The 19,787-nt window shown below is 35.4% G+C and overlaps 2 long non-coding RNA genes across 20 annotated transcripts in view; both read left to right on the top strand.

Moving 5' to 3' along the window:
- Positions 1-19,787, top strand: part of LOC110394271 — a 177,906-nt gene that overhangs the window by 77,846 nt on the left and 80,273 nt on the right. The gene's annotated exons all lie outside the window — the stretch shown is intronic.
- On the top strand, positions 10,184-16,421 carry LOC110394272. The gene is made up of 2 exons (XR_002435507.1): positions 10,184-10,264; positions 10,453-16,421. It is a non-coding gene; the product is annotated as an uncharacterized LOC110394272 (long non-coding RNA).

Raw genomic sequence — 19,787 nt, 5'->3', positions numbered from 1 at the left:
TATAAATAAATTTCAAATAAGATAGTTCATTCTGCAGATCTAACTTCCATATAGCTGTTAAATGCAACTACAGATAATGGCTTAAAATTACCTTTCTTTCCAAGTATTTTCTGCTTATAGATTCTGAATATGGGCTAAATGTAAATTTGGAAACTGTCATGAAAAAAGAGAATAGAACCTTGCTTGAAACTTGATGAAATATTTCCCTATTTCTATTCTTCTTTAGACAATTCTACTTTCCGCAAATATTTACATAAAATCACTTTTGCAATACTTGCAAGAGATAATATTTTTCTTATTAGACTAATGAATAAAGAGGCGGAAAAAAAAAACTTCATGAGGTCTAAAATAAAATCAGTAAGCTTCAAAGGTTTTAAATCCACAGCACAATATGATTCAGGATAAGCATTAGTAGACTGGTCAGCAGTCCATCTTTTAAGCTACTAGAATATTTGTGGAGTGTGTTACCCAAAAAGCTGCAACCTCAGCTGAAACAAAATCACACACCATATCTGCAAACTGGTTTTGGTATTACTTGCAAATTCATTTAAGATTTTATGTAGAATGTAAGATTTTAAACTCAATCTTATGCCTGGAGACTACAACTACAGTTCTACCTAGATCATTCTGCATACACAGGAAAGGATAGAATGAAGTGGATGGTGATCTCTTTCAAGCATACAAATCAAATCTTAGAGAGTTCTAGCAAGTTTCATCACTCTGCAATCTGTTCCATAGCTAATGCTTAAGGTTTAAGAATACTTAAGATTAAGAACAATTGCTTTCTTTTATCCCTGTTGCAGACTGGAATATAAAGATATATGGTGTTGAAGGCTGTGCACATAGGCAGTTTTCATTTTAACTCTCCACACGTTCTCTTTAACAAATGAACAATCTGAAGGACAGGTAGGTGTCAGAGGTACATGTCAGACACTCCAGATTGTAGCTTTACTGCAGCAATAATATGAGCCTTTAGGGTTAATATCATTGTGGTATTTATCATCTACTTGCTGGCAAATGAATTCTTGTGTTCAATTTTATTATGGTGATGTGTAAATTTAATAATGGCTTTTCTTGCAGCCTGTTTGCGCTAGTCATTTTGTATTTTCATCACATGAAAGAGGTAGAAAAAAAAAGAAATCTAATTCTGTTAAAATCTGGAGCCCATCTAAGCAGGTCATCCATCTGCAGATGACAGTTCAAAATAGGTCTGCTGCTCCAGCATGATGATCTTTGTGTCCAGTTTGGTAGATACAAGTGTCTGACTGAAACCCTCTGCCAGAATGATTGACGCGAGCAGTTTCTTAGGGCAGGAAAATATCCTAACTTCCTTTGTCTCTGCCAGAGCCTTGGAAAGTCAGCATGCTTGCTGCCAAGAGAGACAGAGAGCTGAAGGAGCAGTTAACACTTTTGACCAGCAAGGATAACGTATCCCAGACATGTCTTCTGCATGCAAAAGCAGCAGATAGGAAGAGAGGCCCTCTTACCAGGACTCTAATTTTGACTTAAAAATAACATCTTTCACTTTTGTTCTCCTTCTTTCCCCACTGACTTTTTCTTTTTGTGATAGTTATATTCTGCTTTGGCTCTTCTGAATCAAAGTTTTGATATGAATTTGAATTTGATAATGACAAAAACTGATGAGTGATCCATGAATAACTGTTAGGTGGTCGAGTTAGAATGTAGAACATACAGGTGAGCTAGGCTTTATTCATATGACTCCACCAAGAAAAATGACCACCATAGATTTTGACTTTGTAGGTTGATAATGGCAGTGATGTAATCATTGAGAAATTCCATCTAGTCCTATCACCAGTTACACGACAGAAGAAGCCAACCCCCAGCTTATTACAACCTCCCTTCAGGTAGTTATAGAGAGTGATAAGGTCTCCCCTGAGACTCCTCTTCTCCAGCAATCCAATCATGCAATCCAAGATAGAAAAAGTGAAACCCAGAACAATCTAGGCATGTTTCACAAGCTGTCTGCAAGCCTAGAAAGACTAGTTCAGTCAGTGCAGTAATTTCCAACTGGGTTGTGCTGCTCATTCAGAATCAGATGCATTATGTATCAGAAATCAGTATTTAATATTTATTTCTAGTTCCAAAATTAAAAAAACATCAACAACAACAAAAAAAAACCCAGAGATTAAATAGACATTACCGCATGGTAGCACCCAGAGAAGTACCCTGGAATTTGTCCAGAAACACGAGACAAATATGCTTCTCAAATATGAGGCATTTTTGCTGTCAATTAGTTTTTATGCAGATGTAGTATATCTGTATGATTTCTAAAGTTCAAATTAAGCTCTTTTTTTCAGCTCAAGTACAGTATTTCTAAAAGCAGCTACTAGATTTAATTGTTAATTAAAGTAAGATTCAGAATTATAATTCTGTTTTTATTGTTAAAATTCTTCAACTTTTTTACATGTTTAGTTTTATGATGCAATTAAACATTGCCTATAAAGTTTACTGTCATTCTGTATAATGTTTTTGTCATTTTAAAACAAGCTTATAATTAATGTGTGAAGTAAAGGTATGCGAAGGAGATGAGCAACAAAAGAGTACCTATAAATTTGAAAGTCTTTATCATTCACAAGCATATCTGTACTATATCCCTAGCTATATGTATTGTTTCTAGGATATATTGAACACAGTTATTCACATACTGTCCAGAATAGCACAATACTTGGAGTAGTGAGAAAAAAATTCCAAAGATTTCAGGACTTTTTTTTTTTTTTAAGAAATGATTACTTTGATTTCTGTGTGTTTTTATGTATTAAATGGAAAATAACTTTTCTTTCATTTTGTCTTAGTATGTAAATACTTGATGACTGAAATAACTTACAAAGTCAAGACTGAGTATTTCTATCTTATGTGAAGATTCTCTGATGTCAAATAATGTTGGGCTCAGGCTGCAACCTGTTCTTTCTTTTATCTGTTTGATTACCTTTTTTTATTTTTCCTGAAGCTAGCAAAGACTTTTGCAGCTCTATCCTGACTTTGCTAACCCAGTGAAAAGCTATGAGAGAAATGGCTGATAGACTTACAGGCAGATTTATGGAAGATTTAATTCTGTCTGCCTTAAAGTGTAGCAGAAACATTAATGGTATCTTTCACATTTCTTGAGTTACACCTTCAAATCCTCCTTTTCTCATACATCTGTATATACAGTTTCTCAGTGTGACAACACTTAACACAGGAACCCTTTTAGCTCCACTGAAACTCATGTGGCTTAGTGTGAGGCCCTGCCTACATACAACTTCCTGCAGACCTGTTTTCCATTCTTCCAAGTATTTACTGACTTCAGTTCCATCACTTTTTTTTCATCTGGTGCATTCACAGATTGTCAACTCAAAGTTACTGATCTCTTCTGTGCTACAAATTCACTCAAAGTTGCCATTCCTGCCATAAATGATTTCCATGGAGAAATCTTGAATCTGTTGCTTTGAACTTAATCGACTTTTAAATTGAATTGAAAGAAAGGATAAAATTCCATTTCAATTATGTTTTGGTGGTTTTAAGCTAAAAGAAAAGAAAGCTTCTTCCATCAAAACAGGCAGACATGATTCTGAATATAGATAGATGCTATTGTCAAGTAGAGGAGCTATATTTTATAATTTCTGCATCTTAATGTTTCTATGCCCCTGTCTGTTCAAAGGTACAAATTGTTTAGGAAGTTTGGTAGCATCTTTGTTGAGTTTTGGAGATTTTTTTTTTTTTATTAAACAGACAGAAATGAACAAGGATTACTGTATTCTGAATGCTACAGATCATTCCAAGATAGTTTACATATCCTAGGTGGTACCTATAAACAGAAATGTAATCATGGAATTGCTCAGGTTGGAAAAGACCTTCAAGATCATCAAGTCCAACTGCAGCATAACCATACCACCCTAACTCTAACAAACCACTGCTAAATCATGCCCCTGAACACCACATCCAAATGGTTTTTAAACACATTCAGGGATGGTGACTCAACCACCTCCCTGGGGAGCCTATTCCAGGGCTTTATAACCCTTTCTGTAAAGTAGTTTTTCCTGATATCCAACCTAAACCTCCCCGGCGCAACTTGAGGCCATTTCCCCTTGTCCTGTCGCCAGTGAGAAGAGACCAACCCCACTCTCACTGCAATCACCTTTCAGGTATTTGAAGAGAGCAATAAGGTCTCCCCTCAGCCTCCTCTTCCCCAGGCTGAACAGCCCCAGTTCCTTTAGTCTCTCTTCATAGGGCATATTCTCCAAGCCCTTCACAAGCCTTGTTGCCCTTCTTTGGACCTGCTCCAGCACCTCCATGTCCCTTTTGTACTGAGGTGCCCAAAACTGAACACAGTACTCAAGGTGGGGCCTCACCAATGCTGAGTACAGGGGCAGGATGACTTCCCTAGTCCTGCTCACCACACTGTTCCTGATACAAGCCAGGATGCCACTGGCCGCCCTGGCCACCCTACTGGGTCATATTCCGCCTACTGTCCATCAGCACACCAAGGTCCATTTCCATCAGGCAGCTTTCCAGCCACGCCTCCCCAAGCCTGTAGGGATTCCTGGGGTTGTGACCAAAGTGCAGGACCCAAAACTTGGTCCTATTCAGTATGTTAATTCTAGTATTATGATAATTAATAATTCAATCAGGAGGAGATGCAATAAAGCTCTATTTTCTTAATCTTGAACTTTATTCAGTTGATTGACAGCTATAAATACAAACACAAAACTGACAATAAAAGAAATAGAGATGGGCCCATCAGAATAAACAACAGCAGTAACTGTGTAATATGAACTGCAAGTAATTAAAACAACATCTATAAAGCTCATGGGGTTGTGAGGTTTACTGTCCATGGCAATGAGAAAAAAGTTGTTTTTTTCCTTCTCCTACTTATTGTGGTGAATAAAAAGTGATAATATCATCAAAAGTTAACTGAGTACTTTTTTATTCATTATTTATGTCTTATAGTTATTATCTGCAGTGTCTGATCAGGTAGTGAGACAGTTTATGACAAAATGATCTTGCAGTCTAAGCATTCTAATTTTAAATCCCACAGAAGTGATACACTTCTGAGATGACATTGAACAAGTCTTCACTTGGTCCTGGTTCAAAAACTTCGTACGACTTTCAACGTGCATCTCTCCCTGCTTGCGTCTACCTTCCTGTCTTAAGATGCAGGAAACAAGGCAAATTTCCTGGGGCTCCCAGGATGTGGAAGGGAGTCACCAGAAGGAAGTAACTCATTTCTTAAAAGGAGTGAGACTGGAAGTAAAACCACAAAAATGAGGAGTGTTTCCTGCCCTTCTTTGTCCTACCTCTCAGACTCTTTGTAGAAGGATGGTTTCTATCCCAGCTATTACTGCTTCTGAGTTTTTCTGTTTTCCAGTGGCAGCTCTGGAACTTCTGATGAATCAAAATGCTAGATGCACTTAGTAACACAATCTGTTGTTTGTATTTTAAATTATTTTGTCTAATTAATATCTACTCAGTTAAACTTTGGTCTTATTTTGTGGGTTTTGATGAGTCATGTATATTCAGCTTTTGCTCTTGTTTTCCTTCTAGACTTACTTTTTTTTTTTCTAAAAGGAAAGCTGAGAAGGTTAAAATATTAAAATATCCTTTAGCTTTGGAACGCAACAAAATCAGATATGAACAAGAGAGAGCTTATTAGTGCAATTAATCACTTCATATTAATAGTTTGGTCATGGTTAACTAATTACTAGCTTGGTTGTAGTCAATAGAAAGGCAAAGGCTGATAAGGAATGTCTTTCCAAGGCAAAATGACAAGAACCAGCAGGATTTCACTATAGAAGACTGGCTGAAGTAGGGTAGAAAGACAGAGAAGGTCCCTATTTTCCAATTTTATAATAATAATTTATATTTATTTATAATAATAAATAGTTGAGATTTAGCTAGTATTCACCAGTATACTGTCTGAAAGAAAGAAAACTAGTATTTAAGCTAGGACATTCCTATTATGATGTTGTATCTTCATTTTCATCTTCTCTTGATAGTTTTTTTAATAGTTAATAATGTCTTCATAACGAAAATCAGTAGAATTGTTTTAATTCTACTGGTTAAGACTGTTATTGGTCCACCTCGTATCCTCTAATGAAACTTTTAAAAAGCACATAAGTACCCAGATCTTCCTTTGAAATGTAGTATTCAAGTCTTCTGGAAGGTTTGAAGGGGCTTTCTGCCTTAAGTGATTTAATAGTAATTATTTTTAATACATTATTTACCTTTCCTTTTGTCACATGCAACGTACATTTTATAGTGTGGAACCTATTAATAACATTTGAACACTGGTCTCATATGATTTTGCTCTTACTCTCTGTTCTGATTGTGTTATTTACCTTGTTTCCAACAGTACTGTACTTGGCATCTTCTGTGGCTCATCAGAAATAATCTCCAAAATATTTTTAGAATTACAGATTTCCAGCAATCAGTTCTCCTGCTCACAGATGTAGTCTGACTTCCTTGTTTGTAGATGAATGGCTTCTGTTTTATGTGACTTCATAATTAAAATAGAAAAAAGAAGTCATAAGTCTTGCAAAAGTCTTCTGGAAACTCCCATGTTTAGTTAAGATTACGTATTACTAATACCACTTTGAAAAATCTATCAGATCAATAATCTTAGATGTCACAAACAACACCAAAAAAAGTATGTGTGAACATATACGCATAATTTATGTATTATCTCTGTGCTATCATTCTGTCTTCTCTTAATGTAGGATCAAATATATAGCAATATAATTTGTAGACCAAAATTCACCATTCCTTGTGACTTGGTAGGAAGTTGAGAGACAATATGATAGTATGATACAGTGTGCGTATATGTATTAACAAAATTCCTGTATTTAAGAAGACAGAAATTCAGTATATTTAAATATCCATGATCTATCTAAATTATTATTGTCTGTACTAATGGATATGTAAATAAAAGAGTACTGAATTTTTTTTTTTTTTAAACATGGTGGCTTCTTGAACTGAATTGAACTAACAAGCTGAAGGATATTTCAAGCTGACAGTGACTTTCAGATGCATCCAGTGCATTAATAATGGCTGAGGCTTAACTTGGTATTTCTAGTTTGTAAAATTATTTTCAGATAATGATTACTGTTCTAAAGATCAGAAATTATGAAGACAAAATCATATTTTCTTTCCATGATACTGACTCTTTCAGTGAACCTTGCTTTGTTTCAGTATATAAACAGATGGGAAAAGATAGCTCCTGTGCTATGGAGCACAAATAAATGTGCTTAAAACAGTAATTTGGTTTAAAACATTTTTAGTCTTTTGAAGTATTAATGCATACATTTCTTAGAACATGTATTTCAGTGCTGTAAGGGAGTGATTAAATATGCAACTAGAGTATGTTATGATGTTATTCACATCAGTTTGCATCATTTCTGTATTTTTTTTTTCCACAAGCTTAATGGACATATTAAGGTATGGCTACATAGAAACTCATCAATACTGAACAGTGGACAATGCAAATTCTTTTAAGCCTGAATTGAAATATTATCATGCTGGGAAATGAGTTAAGAAACTGCTACAGAAGATCCACAGTGAATACCTGTGTTTTAAGTAAGATGTTCTATTGCTTGTAATTCTCAGCATCATAGAGACATCTGAGGCAGCATTAACAATGATTACTTTCAGTCAAATACCCTAATTTCTCAAAAAAAAAGACTGTGTACATTTCTTTTAAAGTCAGTGAGAAGAGGGAAGCTTCATAGATATAATTTTTAGCATAAAAAAGAATAAAGATTAGCTGGTGTCATGACTTTAAAACCCTTAATAACTCATAAAATGCATATACCGGAATCACTAGTAATTAACAATTTTCTTGACTGGGAGGATTTGTAATACCTCAATTTCCTGTGTTGCGATTAAAACACCTAAGTATTGAAATGAAAATTGTAAATTACAGCAAAATGCATGATGAGGAATTTTCTTTAATTTCTATTAATTATTTCCATAAGGAAATTCATATATTAATGGCATACTGCTGAGGCAAAAGGAAGTAAAACTGCTTCTCATGTTGGACTAGATAGTAGCAAAATATCCAAAGTTAAAGGAGTGTTGTGTATATTAATATAAAAAGACATCCATAATTCTAGCCATTATCCAAGCATTTTTCCAAGAAATAAGAGAGAATATTTTACTTTGATTGCAGTATTCTGCTATATTCCACTTTAAGTCTTGAAAGGGCGGGCAAGTTTCTAGGCATAAGTATAAAAGTTTAGTTCTGGAAGGGACCCCAAGAGGTCATGTAGTTCTTAACCCTCCTCTAACAAAAAGCTACCTTTCTGGAAACCCTCTGAAAAGATTCTGATCATATCAATTCTTAAAACAGATATTAAAAGAGAGTGCGATAATATGCTATTATTACTCTTACTGTTGCCTAGTCTGTTTTTCTCTGTATCTCAAGGATAAAAAATAAAAAGACAAGTGGTAGCTACAAGGGTAGTGTGCTACAGGCAGTAATAAGCCTGTAAAGGAAAATCCAGGTAAGAACTACATAAACCTGTCATAATCTAAACAGTTTTCTACTTTTATGAATATGAAAGGGACAGGGAGGAGGGCCAGAGACTCAAATATTCAATTCTTTAATCTTTTATTATAGAAAAACTAATGTTCTTTACTAGTCATATTCTCTACTAGAATCTTTTCATTTTGATCATCTAGATGTAGACTTTTTTCCAAAATGTTCTAGTTAAGCATTTTGGAGAATTTCTTCTTTATGAAGAAAATGAGATATGAAAAATTTTAAGGAGAAAATTTTCTTTGTAATGTAGATCTTAGGCTGCTATTTAAATAGCCATGTTTCAATTTAAGTTGTTATTTTAATAATAGACATCTTAAAAAAAGAAAGTTATTTTTGAAAGCAGCTGAAGTGAAAGCCAGGAAGACATGATACCTTAAGTTTTAAAATCTGTATACTACATCCTTAAATTGAGTCATGATGTGACAATATTTCCCATATTAAAAGAATATACTTGTAGTTGTGCAGCCCTCTGGGCCACTCTGTGATCTCAGAAAAAGTCCTTTATCTTCCTTTCCCCCCCCCCTTCCCTCCTCTCTTCCCCTATAATCCCCTTCACTCCTCTCTTTGTCTTCTCAAGGAAGCCCATTCCAATGATTGGTCACCTTCATGGTTTGCTTGACCTGTGGTGCAGTATAACTAGCTCTCGTAGACCCCTAAACCCTCTAGAGCAGATTCCATGGTGTCATTGTTAGCTAGGTCAGTTAACAGCAAGAGCTGTACAGTATAATCTCTTCCTTATGTACAGCACAACACCTCCTCCTCCCCTGCCTATTCTTCCAGCTGAGAAGCCTCTGTTCCAGCACTCAGTGATGGAACTCATCCCACCAAGTCTCACTAACGCAAATGATATCATAAGTCTGAGAAAGGACCAAAGCTTCCAGTTTGTCCTGCTTGTTTCTCATACTGCATGCGTTTAAGATAAACGTTTAATATATGTTCCCTGGAGGAGCACAGACTTTCCAATTACCCTTGACACCTTCAGATGGAGAGATACCATCCTTTGACTTAAGCTCAGTTCTCCTAATGGTATCCTCCCTCCCTGAAATTCGCTTGTGTGGTACTTTAGCTAACCTACTGCTGTACCTAGTTGCTCTTGTCTAGAGTTAAATACCTGTCTTACTTTAGAGTATTTATTCTGCTTAATATAGTGTATTCTAAAAATAGTCTACATGTACTGTAGCGATCAGAAGGACTAACACAATAGTGTAGCAATCAGAAGGACTAACACAATGGAAATAGCATTACAAAAAAGTAGAATGAAAACACAGCACTCACCCAGATCAGAAGATTTTGGGCTCACAGGGAAAGGCTCTCACCAAGGGCAGTCAACCCTTAAATGAGGCCTTCACCTGTGCTCCCAGGGCTGACTGGGTCTTTCTTCCAGGTGCTCAATCAGTGGTTCAGGCCATGACTCAGCAATTCCCATACATGTACTCTGAGGTTTTCATTATTTATAAAAGGATTTGAAGTTTTTATATACCTTCTAAGCACAAAATATACTTTTAACATGAATACTTTTCATCAATGCATATCTGTTTTCATATCATTTTGTTTCCACATAAAATAAGGATTCTTTCCAAGAAGTTATCTCCTGCATTGTTCACTAAATTTCAGGTTTAAAATGCATTGTTTGCTTTTTTTTTTTTTTTTTTAAAATGCCATTTGCAAAATATTCCCCAGCAGTATGAGATTTTTGTTTTCTTACCCTACATACAGACTGTGAAAACAAAGGTAAATATACTAAGTCATAATGTTTCTCAAAATATTTTTTCCCCAGTTGCTCATTTAAAATTATTTTTACTTATAGTTACCTAGAGTTAGATGATATATTATATTATCATTGTTTTTCCAATAGTTATTTAAAAACATTGATAGTTGAGCCCATTAAATTTTCTTTTTAAATGGCTTCTCCTTTACAGCTTCTCCTTGATTAGAGACATTCATGCAATGAAAAACCTGCAAATTTTTTTTTTGTTATATTAACAAAAAATAATCAAAAGAATAAAGGTATGTATATTGATAATGATATCCATATCATTTATTACATATGAGAACAAACAAACCGAAAGGTTTTGGAGTGTAGCAAGAGGACAGAAGCAGTCAATTCATAGCAGTACAATATGATTGGAGTGTGTAAAAGCATATATTAAAAGGGTAAAGTTTGGTGCCATTTCTGTCATGAGATGTAAGAGTTCACACTGTGTTGATTTCCCAAACAATTAAAGCTCCTCCCCACACCTCAAAAGTACCATATAACTTGAAAGTCATGTCTTTATTAATCTTCCTTGGGCAGATAACACTTGTCATATCTAATTATCACCTTTATTTTCAACTTTGATATATGCATTATTCCACCAATTACTAGATTTCTTTTGAACTATAGCTGTATGAAGGTGAATGGATTATGGAGTTTTTTTCTAGGCTTTTTAAGACACTCAGTCTTCATCATCTTCTCTTCTAGTGGAGAACATATGGCTTCAAAAATTCCCCTGGACTGGAGTCAACATGTGAATAATACTATGATCTTGTTACGTGTTACTCTTGTGCTTAAAGGCACTGAGCTCAGTGCAGCAACAGATGTGTTTGAAATAAGCCATGTGAAAAGCTTTCACAGCTTTAAAGTCATCAGCTATGATATAGCACTGAAACCAAGGGAGGAAGGAAGGGCGAGATTTGTGCTCTCTTTTCTTAATATCTTTTCTTCTCTAGATTAATACTATACAAAGAGCAATTCCACTGTTGGTCTCCCTCCATGTCTTTGCATGATGCATCTCAATCATTACCCTGTTATGTACTAATAAATCATGGAAATTGTTCATTCTGGTAATATGTGCTTTGTAAACTCATTTTAGAATAACATTTACTAAATAAATAAATAAATAAATGAAAATACTGATGCTGTTTGTTTGGAATTGGCTGTTGAATGTTTGGGAGCCCTTTATAACCATAAAAAATTACAGTGATATTCACAAGGGAGGGTTTATAGAAGGTGATCATGTAAGATAATTTTTATGCAGAGAAATACTGAAAGAAGTTTATAAAAAGGAGCAACAGACTGTAATATGTAATTCTCTTAAGCAATAATAAATTGCCCATATAGAGTTAATGTTCTCCAGACATTTCTTTTAAAAGACTTGAAAAGAACTAATTAATGTTGCACATTTCAAGCTAAGCAAATTGCAGTGATAAATGGGATTACTGGAAGCTATCAATGCAATTCATAACTGAAGGAAAAGAGCAAAACATCACTCAGAACGTTAAGGAATGCAATTAGGCAAAACATTTGGAAGTACTTAATTATCTGCAGAGGACAGTTAAATGAGATCTGGTGCTTTGCATTAGTAGCAATATCAAATCTTCAAAAGGTTACTTAAGAGTAAAGTAAGTAGACCATTTGCTGTCTGATTTGACATGCAAGAAAAGTTTTCTTTATTGTTAAATTGAGCAAACATCTGAAAAACAATTTCTTAACAATTAAAAAGTTTGAATTTAAATCAGTTAAGACAGCTAAATTTGAGCCAGAGTGGCTAGAATACTATGCAGGGGACCTAGGAGGTGTTGGTCAATTCTTGGCTAAACATGAGTCAGCAGTGTGCCCAGGTGGACAAATTGGCCGATGGCATCCTGGCTTGTATTAGAAATAGTGTATTCAGCAGGACCATGGAGGTGATCGTCCTTCTGTACTCAGCACTGGTGAGGCTGCACCTTGAGTACCGTCTTCAGTTTTGAGCTCCTTACTCCAAAAAAGACATTGAGGACATGGAGCGTGTCCAGAGAAAAGCAATGAAGCTGGTGAGGGAACGGGAGCACAAGTCTTATGAGGAGCAGCTGAGAGAACTGGGATTGTTTAGTCTGGAGAAGAGGATGCTCAGGGGAGACCTTATTGCCCTCTACAACTACCTGAAAGGAGATTGTGGAGAAGTGGGGATTGATCTCTTCTTCTGGGTAACTAATGATAAAACTGGAGGGAATGGCCTCAAGTTGCACCAGGAGAGGTTCAATTTGGATGTTAGGAAAAATTTCTTCTCCAAAAGGCTGTTCAGGTGCTGTAATGGGCTGCACAGGGAAGTGGTTGAGTCACTGGCCCTGGAGGTGCTCGAGAAATGTGTGGATACGGTACTAAGGAACATGATTTAGTTGGCAATAGTGGTGGCAGGAGGATAGTTGGACTAACTGATCTTAGAGGACTTTTCCAAGCTTAATGATCCTATGATTCTAATAAACAGATTTTCTTTTTGGTCTTTTTTTTTTTTTTTTTAGTATAATGAATGTTCACCAAAATTAAAAAAACAATGCAAGACAATAGGGTGAACAGTAAATCAACTGGAGTGTGATTCCAGAAGTTGCAAAGCAATATGGTCCTAATTTTAAACCCTTAAAATGTATATGTTTTCATTGATTTCACCTGTCATAACATTCTTCTTTGGAGGTTGAACCAAGGACATCAGTGTAATAGGTATGGCTCTTGAAGATGTGTTAAATCACACATGCTCTCTGTTATTTATGTATAATCTATCTTTGTAAAAACACCAGAAAGTGAACAAGCCTTGGGTGGGTTGGTATGAACTAGTTTGTGTTCATGCAAGAACAAGCATCCTCTAGAGAAGAAAATCCATGTTGAGCGTATTTATAAACTGGGAGAACTCTGGCATTATTTGTGTCGTTGCCACTTTTGGGGAGTAGGACTTCAAGAGATCATAGAATCATAGAAAGGCTTGGGTTGGAAGGAACCTTAAAGATCATCTTGTTCCAACCCCCTAGTATGGACAAGGTTGCTACCCCCTAGATCAGGCTGCCCAGGGCCCCACCCAACCTGGCCTTGAACACCTTCAGGGATGGAACATTCCCAGCTTCTCTGGGCAACCTGCTCCAGTGCCTCACTACCCTCTGAGTAAAAAAATTACTCATAATATCTAATCTAAATCTTCCCCTTTTTAGTTTAAAATCATTTCCCCTTGTCTGCTGCTTCCACCTGAAAGGTGATGTTTTGGTCTTCTCATATGGGAGCTCAGGAATAAAGTAGAGTATATCTGAAAGAAAGTTCACAATGGAGCTACATTTCTCTTGCCTTCTTTTAGTTTATTTCAGTATTCATTCTTGGAAATATTGTGACTATAGTATTGCCAGACATCACAAGTTTATATTCATTACTCAGAAGGTACACTGTCAAATACATAGGCCAAAACCACTGAGTTGTGCCTCTTCAACATTCTAAATCAATAAAGCTTCACCTAAAAATTATCCCTATTTCAAGTTTTGTTGGCACATTTTGCATCTCAAATACATAGGTACGTGTATTCTATAGCTATTTTCTGCTTATTAATGATATGAATGGAATATTATGAAATGATAAAAAAGCAAACAAAGCAAATACCACTAGTAAGGTTGTTGCAGATTTCTCTTGAAACCCAGATCTAATCTAGAATTGTTTCTGTTGTGATACCAAGCAAGTTGAACAGTTACAAGGTATGTTTTTAAATTTACTGTTTAAATCTCCATAGCTTTCACAGAAAAGAAGTTTTAATGTCCTTTAGCAAGTGTCTAACATAACTCTTATCTGTTCCATTGACCACATGGATAACATTAGCATTTTAGTGTTAATGTCAGGACAAAGTACTGAAAAATAAGTGGTGAAGTCTTGTTCAACATAATACATAAATATGCTTCTATTTAATTTTAGTTCTGCTTCATGGAAATTATTCTGACCTGTACACATATTGTATTTTATTTAAAATAAAAGGGAAGCTAATTGAAAAATAGGGATATCTCAAAAGTATAGCTGGTGAAACAGCATTGTAGAACTAAAAAGTATTTTAGAGAGTAACAAATATTTAAAGAAATCAGATTACATGAATGGAGGAAACTTATTTTTAAGTTGAGAAAGTTTGATTAAAACAGTTCTGGGAGGAAAAAGTCTTCTATATTTCTTATCTATGTATGTGTAATTTATTGCTGTTCTCACCTCAAAGACAACTTCCAGAGGAAAATTTCTTTAGAAAAATGATTAAAGTTATGGAAAAAATGACTTTTTCTTATTGTAATACTGCAGTCTCATGAAGAGTTTGAATGAGATTCTGTAAGTCAAAAATGAAAGGAGGAAACATCTTTGCTTTCACCATTTTTTTTCAAAGATGCTTGTCTTTCTGACCAAGTTTATTGAGTTGTCCCTCTTTGTGAATACTGTGTCACACTTTGGATGCCATATAAATGCATGTTAATGCTATTATCTGCCTTTTTAAGGCTCTTTTATGCCTCTTGACTGCTTTGATCTTAGATATCTCAGACTACTTCTTGCTAGAGCAGCCTCTTATAATTCGAAAAGATGTGTGCATTCTTAGAGACGAGGGCTTAAAACATTGCCACAACTTGTAATATTACCTATTCTTTCTCTTATACTTCAGTATTTCAGTTCACAAACAAGTACAGAGGAAGGACTTTGCATTGATATCTGTGTGACAGTGTTTCTTACTACCAAAAAAAAAATAAAAAAAGGGCAGAGGGGGAAGAGGTACTGATTTCAGTAGCTCTTTTTCTGGCTGGATTGAAAGTGAAACATGATTTTGCATAGAAATTTTCTCTGCTAAAATAAGTTACAATATTCTTCCTGCTAGAAATATAGTGACTGTGGCCTAAGAACAGAGGAATGCTGCTCATTTTTGTTGGAAGCTGCAGATTTAGAGAACAGTAAGAATAAAGGCTGTTCAGAATATATGCTCTTCACTATCCAGTCTTCCAGATTTTAGAGGTTCTATCCTTGGATTGATCTTAGCAAGAAATGAAGTTATTCATGTATTTAATTTGCAAATAATTTTTCTAAAAATAGAAGTGGGGAAAATTGCAAGTTTTCTAGCACATGCTGCTTCAGGTATGATGGAAGTTTACACAAAAAGCTGAGTGCACAATGATTTGGCCACTTCTGGGACACAGAATGATGTCTCAAATACATAAAGTTCATGGTTACCAGCTGCTTTAGCTATATCAAGTAATCAAAGGAAGGCAACACAACACGTTGACTGCACTTTTAGGAGCTTGAAGACTTTCTGTAAGCATTACTAGTCCTCAGAGTTGTTTTTTTTTCCTTTAAGATTATGTATCTTAATTTCCAATTAATTGAATTTTGAAAGTGTGTGGGATTGAAATGGGACAAGACATCCAGTTGTAATGTAGAAATGTTTGGTATCCTCTACCTTAAGAAGAAGAGGGATCTCTGTTGACAAATGTAACTCAGGTCTTGAGTGTAGCAAAACTTCCATGTTGATTAGTCCTCCTTCAAAATGACACTATAATATTTATTTCATGACTTTTATTTTAGTTTACTGTAATGACTTAGCATTTCTCTACCTCTCATACTTTGGAGTATTTACAAATTTGCAGGGTTTTTTTATTTTTATTTTTGGAAAGAGTCACGAAAAAAATGTGCAAACCTTCAAGGACTTTTGACATAAGCTGTGAAGCCCAGATAACCAGGGTTTTTCCTGAGGCTATGTGAATAGGTTAGGCAAAAAAATGATACTATGTAACTTCTGCTACAGCAGATATTATGGTAATTAGAACACTTGAATGAGAACTGCTGTTAATGTATTTCATAGGGTCCACAGAGTGTTATATGCACACTGGTAATTATTTATAAAAAACATGCAATTTTTTTTTTTTTGTCTGGCTCAGTATAGGGCTCCCTGGACTTATTTGGAACCAGAGAAAAATGGATGGCAGATCTTTACTTCTTATTTCAGTCCATTTAATGCAAGCAGATGGGAGTCAGGTTGATGATTCGTTTTAACGATTTAGTTGGCTAATTTGTCCCACAGTTGCTCATTCCCTTAACTTTCATTCATGGTTTGAAGAACCTGTAAGTGTATTCCCTTTGTGCAATAAAGAGTAAAATAAGCAGGAGTTTGGTCAGCCTGGTTGTATGGGAACTGCTGAGTCATGGCCTAAACCACTGATTGAGCACCTGGAGGAAAGACCCAGTCAGCCCTGGGAGCACAGGTGAAGGCAATTCACCTGTGCAACCAGAAGGGGTGGAGCCTGGCTCCACCCCTCTTAGGCCTCATTTAAGGGCTGACTGCCCCTGAGGAAGGATCTCTGCCTGGAGGTCCCTCCTTGGTGGGAGCCTTTCCCTGCGAGCCCCAAATCTTCCGATCCGGGTGAGCGCTGTATTTTCCTTCCACCTTTTGTAACGCTGTTTCCATTGCGTTAGTCCTGCTTATCGCTACACTGGTATATCTGTGGATTTTGTCTTTAGTACTAGCAATCACTAATGAAGAATTCATTCTCTCCTGCAGTCACATTTATAGACCTGGAGATTAGCTGTCTGCTTTGTCTAATTGGTATTGTAATTCACAGCCATTCAGCATATTAGTGTTTCAGCTTCTCATTCTATAACTGTAGCAAAACACACATAATTATAATGGGCTGAAAGTTTTATGTTTCAACAATTATATTTTGTAGTGCCTAACTACCAATGATTATTCTCTCACAAAAGATCATTTAGTTGAGAAGAAATATTAAGTTGAATATTTTTCCATATGGGAAAGAGAGCTTTGAAATTCATCCTTTCATCCAAAGCCTCAAATTGATGTTTCATCTGGCCCTCCTTTGTGGACTCTTTTTTTTTCTTCCCCTTTATTGTATTTTTGTCCTCTCCATTCATCCAGATAAAGATCAGATGATTATTTTTCCTTCCTTCAGCCTTCCTTTCCCTTGCTTCTTTCTCCTGTCCACATACTTTACCATCCAAGCTCAAGCTGCTTCTTCACAATCCATGAGATTACACCAAACTCTATCTCCAATTTAAAAGATACTCTACTATTCCTGTTCTCTATTTACATCCAATTCTTGCACCTGTTATTCTATTTCTTCATTTGAGTATATGATCTATTTTTCCTAGGGCGGATTTTATGGTGACATACTTGACTCCAGCCTGATTTTGAAGAAAATATGGAAATGTTTCCTATTCTGTGCTGCATTGCAATACACTGTCTGGTCTGGATACAGACTTTTCCTTTCTTTTTCTATCGTCATCATTCAGATTTTAACCCTCCTTAGAAAAAAGTCCTCTTGAGACCACTTGTTCAGCATATGTGTTTGTGTGTTCTATAAATGAATGTATATATAAGTAAGCAAGAGGCTTGTCTTTCCAGGATTAAATCAGTATTGTCAAAGGTTGTACTCACAAAGGAAGTAAAGTATGGAAATATACACATGTATTCTTGAGCTAGAAAATATAACACATCTTCTAAGATCTTGTTGCCCAGTAACAAGGATGGAAGTTATTTCAGAATACTGTTGGACAATTCTTTGTGTTTTGCTGTTGTTGTTGTTTTTCAGACAATTGTCAACTTAAAAGTGAATCAGAATGAAATGGAGAAGGAAAAATGAGGACTGAGTAAAGAGCAAGATCAAAATGTGATCAAAATGTAGACTTAATTTTTATAACTTGAAAATCCTGTTCTGTTTTCTGTTTGGTAAATATTCCTTTTCCTATGCAGGACATATCAGAACATAAATATTTCCAAGTTCACAACAAACATGACACATATTTCTGTTGGCATTTTAGACTCGAGTTAATTAACATTATTATAGGTGCAATAATTAATATTTTATGAGATCGATTTCCTCATCCCGTGATTTATTTTAGCTTCACTTCATACTAGAACATGTAAGTGGGTAAGGTTACAAAATGCTAATGTCCAATTTGGTTTTAAGGGCCAAATGAACTTCATGAATGCTATTGAATTGAAGTGTTAACACAAAGCTCCATTTGAAGGAAAATAAGTGGCAGAAAGCCCTTAGAGCCAGTCCAAGATGCTAAACTAGCACTGAATAATAATTGTTCTATAAATGTTATTCTGTTTGCTGCTATGCTGGCTAATGTTGTCTTAGTGATATGACAGTCTCTCAGCTATCTGTATCGGTGTGTTTTTTATATTTGGATTGTAAGCAAATAGGACAGGCCTCTGTGGTGACACTCCTAGAAAAATGGGGTTTGGAATAATTTGCTGAAGTGCTACCCCAGTTTGAATTTTACTTGTAATAAATGATCCATCAGAACATCTCAGGTGATGTCTGGAGAAGCTACGTGTTTTAATGCCATGCTAAGTAAGTTGCTCCCTGTAGACCTCCAGTGTCTAATCTCTTTTTTTTCTGTGATAGCACTTTAGACAACTGCAGACACCAGGACCCAGAATTCCAGCAATAGCAAAATGCATGTTAGTGCCTTTGTAGACACACCATCCTCTAATGTACAGCAAATGTAACAAAATACATATCTCATATTTGGTTCTGTTTCTTCGGTGTCTGATCTTTGCTAGTTTTACCATGTTCCCATTGATTTCAAAAGAACAGTTTTTCAGAAATGGAACCAAATATTCCTTAATAATAGAACAAATTTCAAAAGAACAACCATTCTATTATTAAAGAATGATATGGAGTAGATAATCAAGATGAAAGACCCATTATCCTTTCTATCTCAAAATATAGAAGTAAGACATTGTTATCTTGAAGCGCAACAAAACTCCATCCTTAATATTTTTATCATCCAAATAGCGTATTCTTTAAAATTTCAGTTTGCAGAAATGTGAACTAACAGCTATCTCCCCTTAAATATTCTTTATCTGTACAGTATTATTGTGCCAGTAGTTTCAGCTCCCTGGATCTTTGCTGACTTGTGATGAATGCGTTTAATTTATTTATTGGGCAATATATCTTTCCTTTTCATGCTTAAGAGAAGTATCTCTTTAAGGAAAAATCCCATATTTCACATTTGTCATTTAAAAAATATTTTAGCTCAAGTTAAACCCTTGCATAATGAAACCAAAATATATCTGTTAAAAAATAATCTACTCAAGATTTAAATCTGTTCTTTAATATGTTGTGAAAAATTTAGAGAAATGATGGAAGTTTGCTCAGCTACATTGCTCAGCAGCAAAAATCGGCAATCTGTTTTACCTGTGTCAATACTGTATGAAGCAGTAGGAAGCCTCTGTCAGTAGAATGATTCACCGACAGTGGCATAGTGGAAAACACTGTTTTATCCACTGGAAAGATCACACAGAATGGAATTTTATGTCATTTAATGTCCATAGGTTTAAGCCACTTTCTTGGCTCCAACTGGCTAGGGCAACTATCTTTTAAAGTTCTGTTTCCCAGGAAAATCCAGGAAGGTCAGATAGGACAGAAATGAAAAATGCAATGTATGACTTCATTACTAGTTGAAATGTTGTGAATTGAAAATCAATATAGTCTCTGCAGC

This window comes from Numida meleagris, chromosome 2 (assembly GCF_002078875.1).
Source record: "Numida meleagris isolate 19003 breed g44 Domestic line chromosome 2, NumMel1.0, whole genome shotgun sequence".
NCBI classification, from domain to species: Eukaryota; Metazoa; Chordata; class Aves; order Galliformes; family Numididae; genus Numida; species Numida meleagris.
This window is presented reverse-complemented; position numbering and strand designations above follow the sequence as displayed.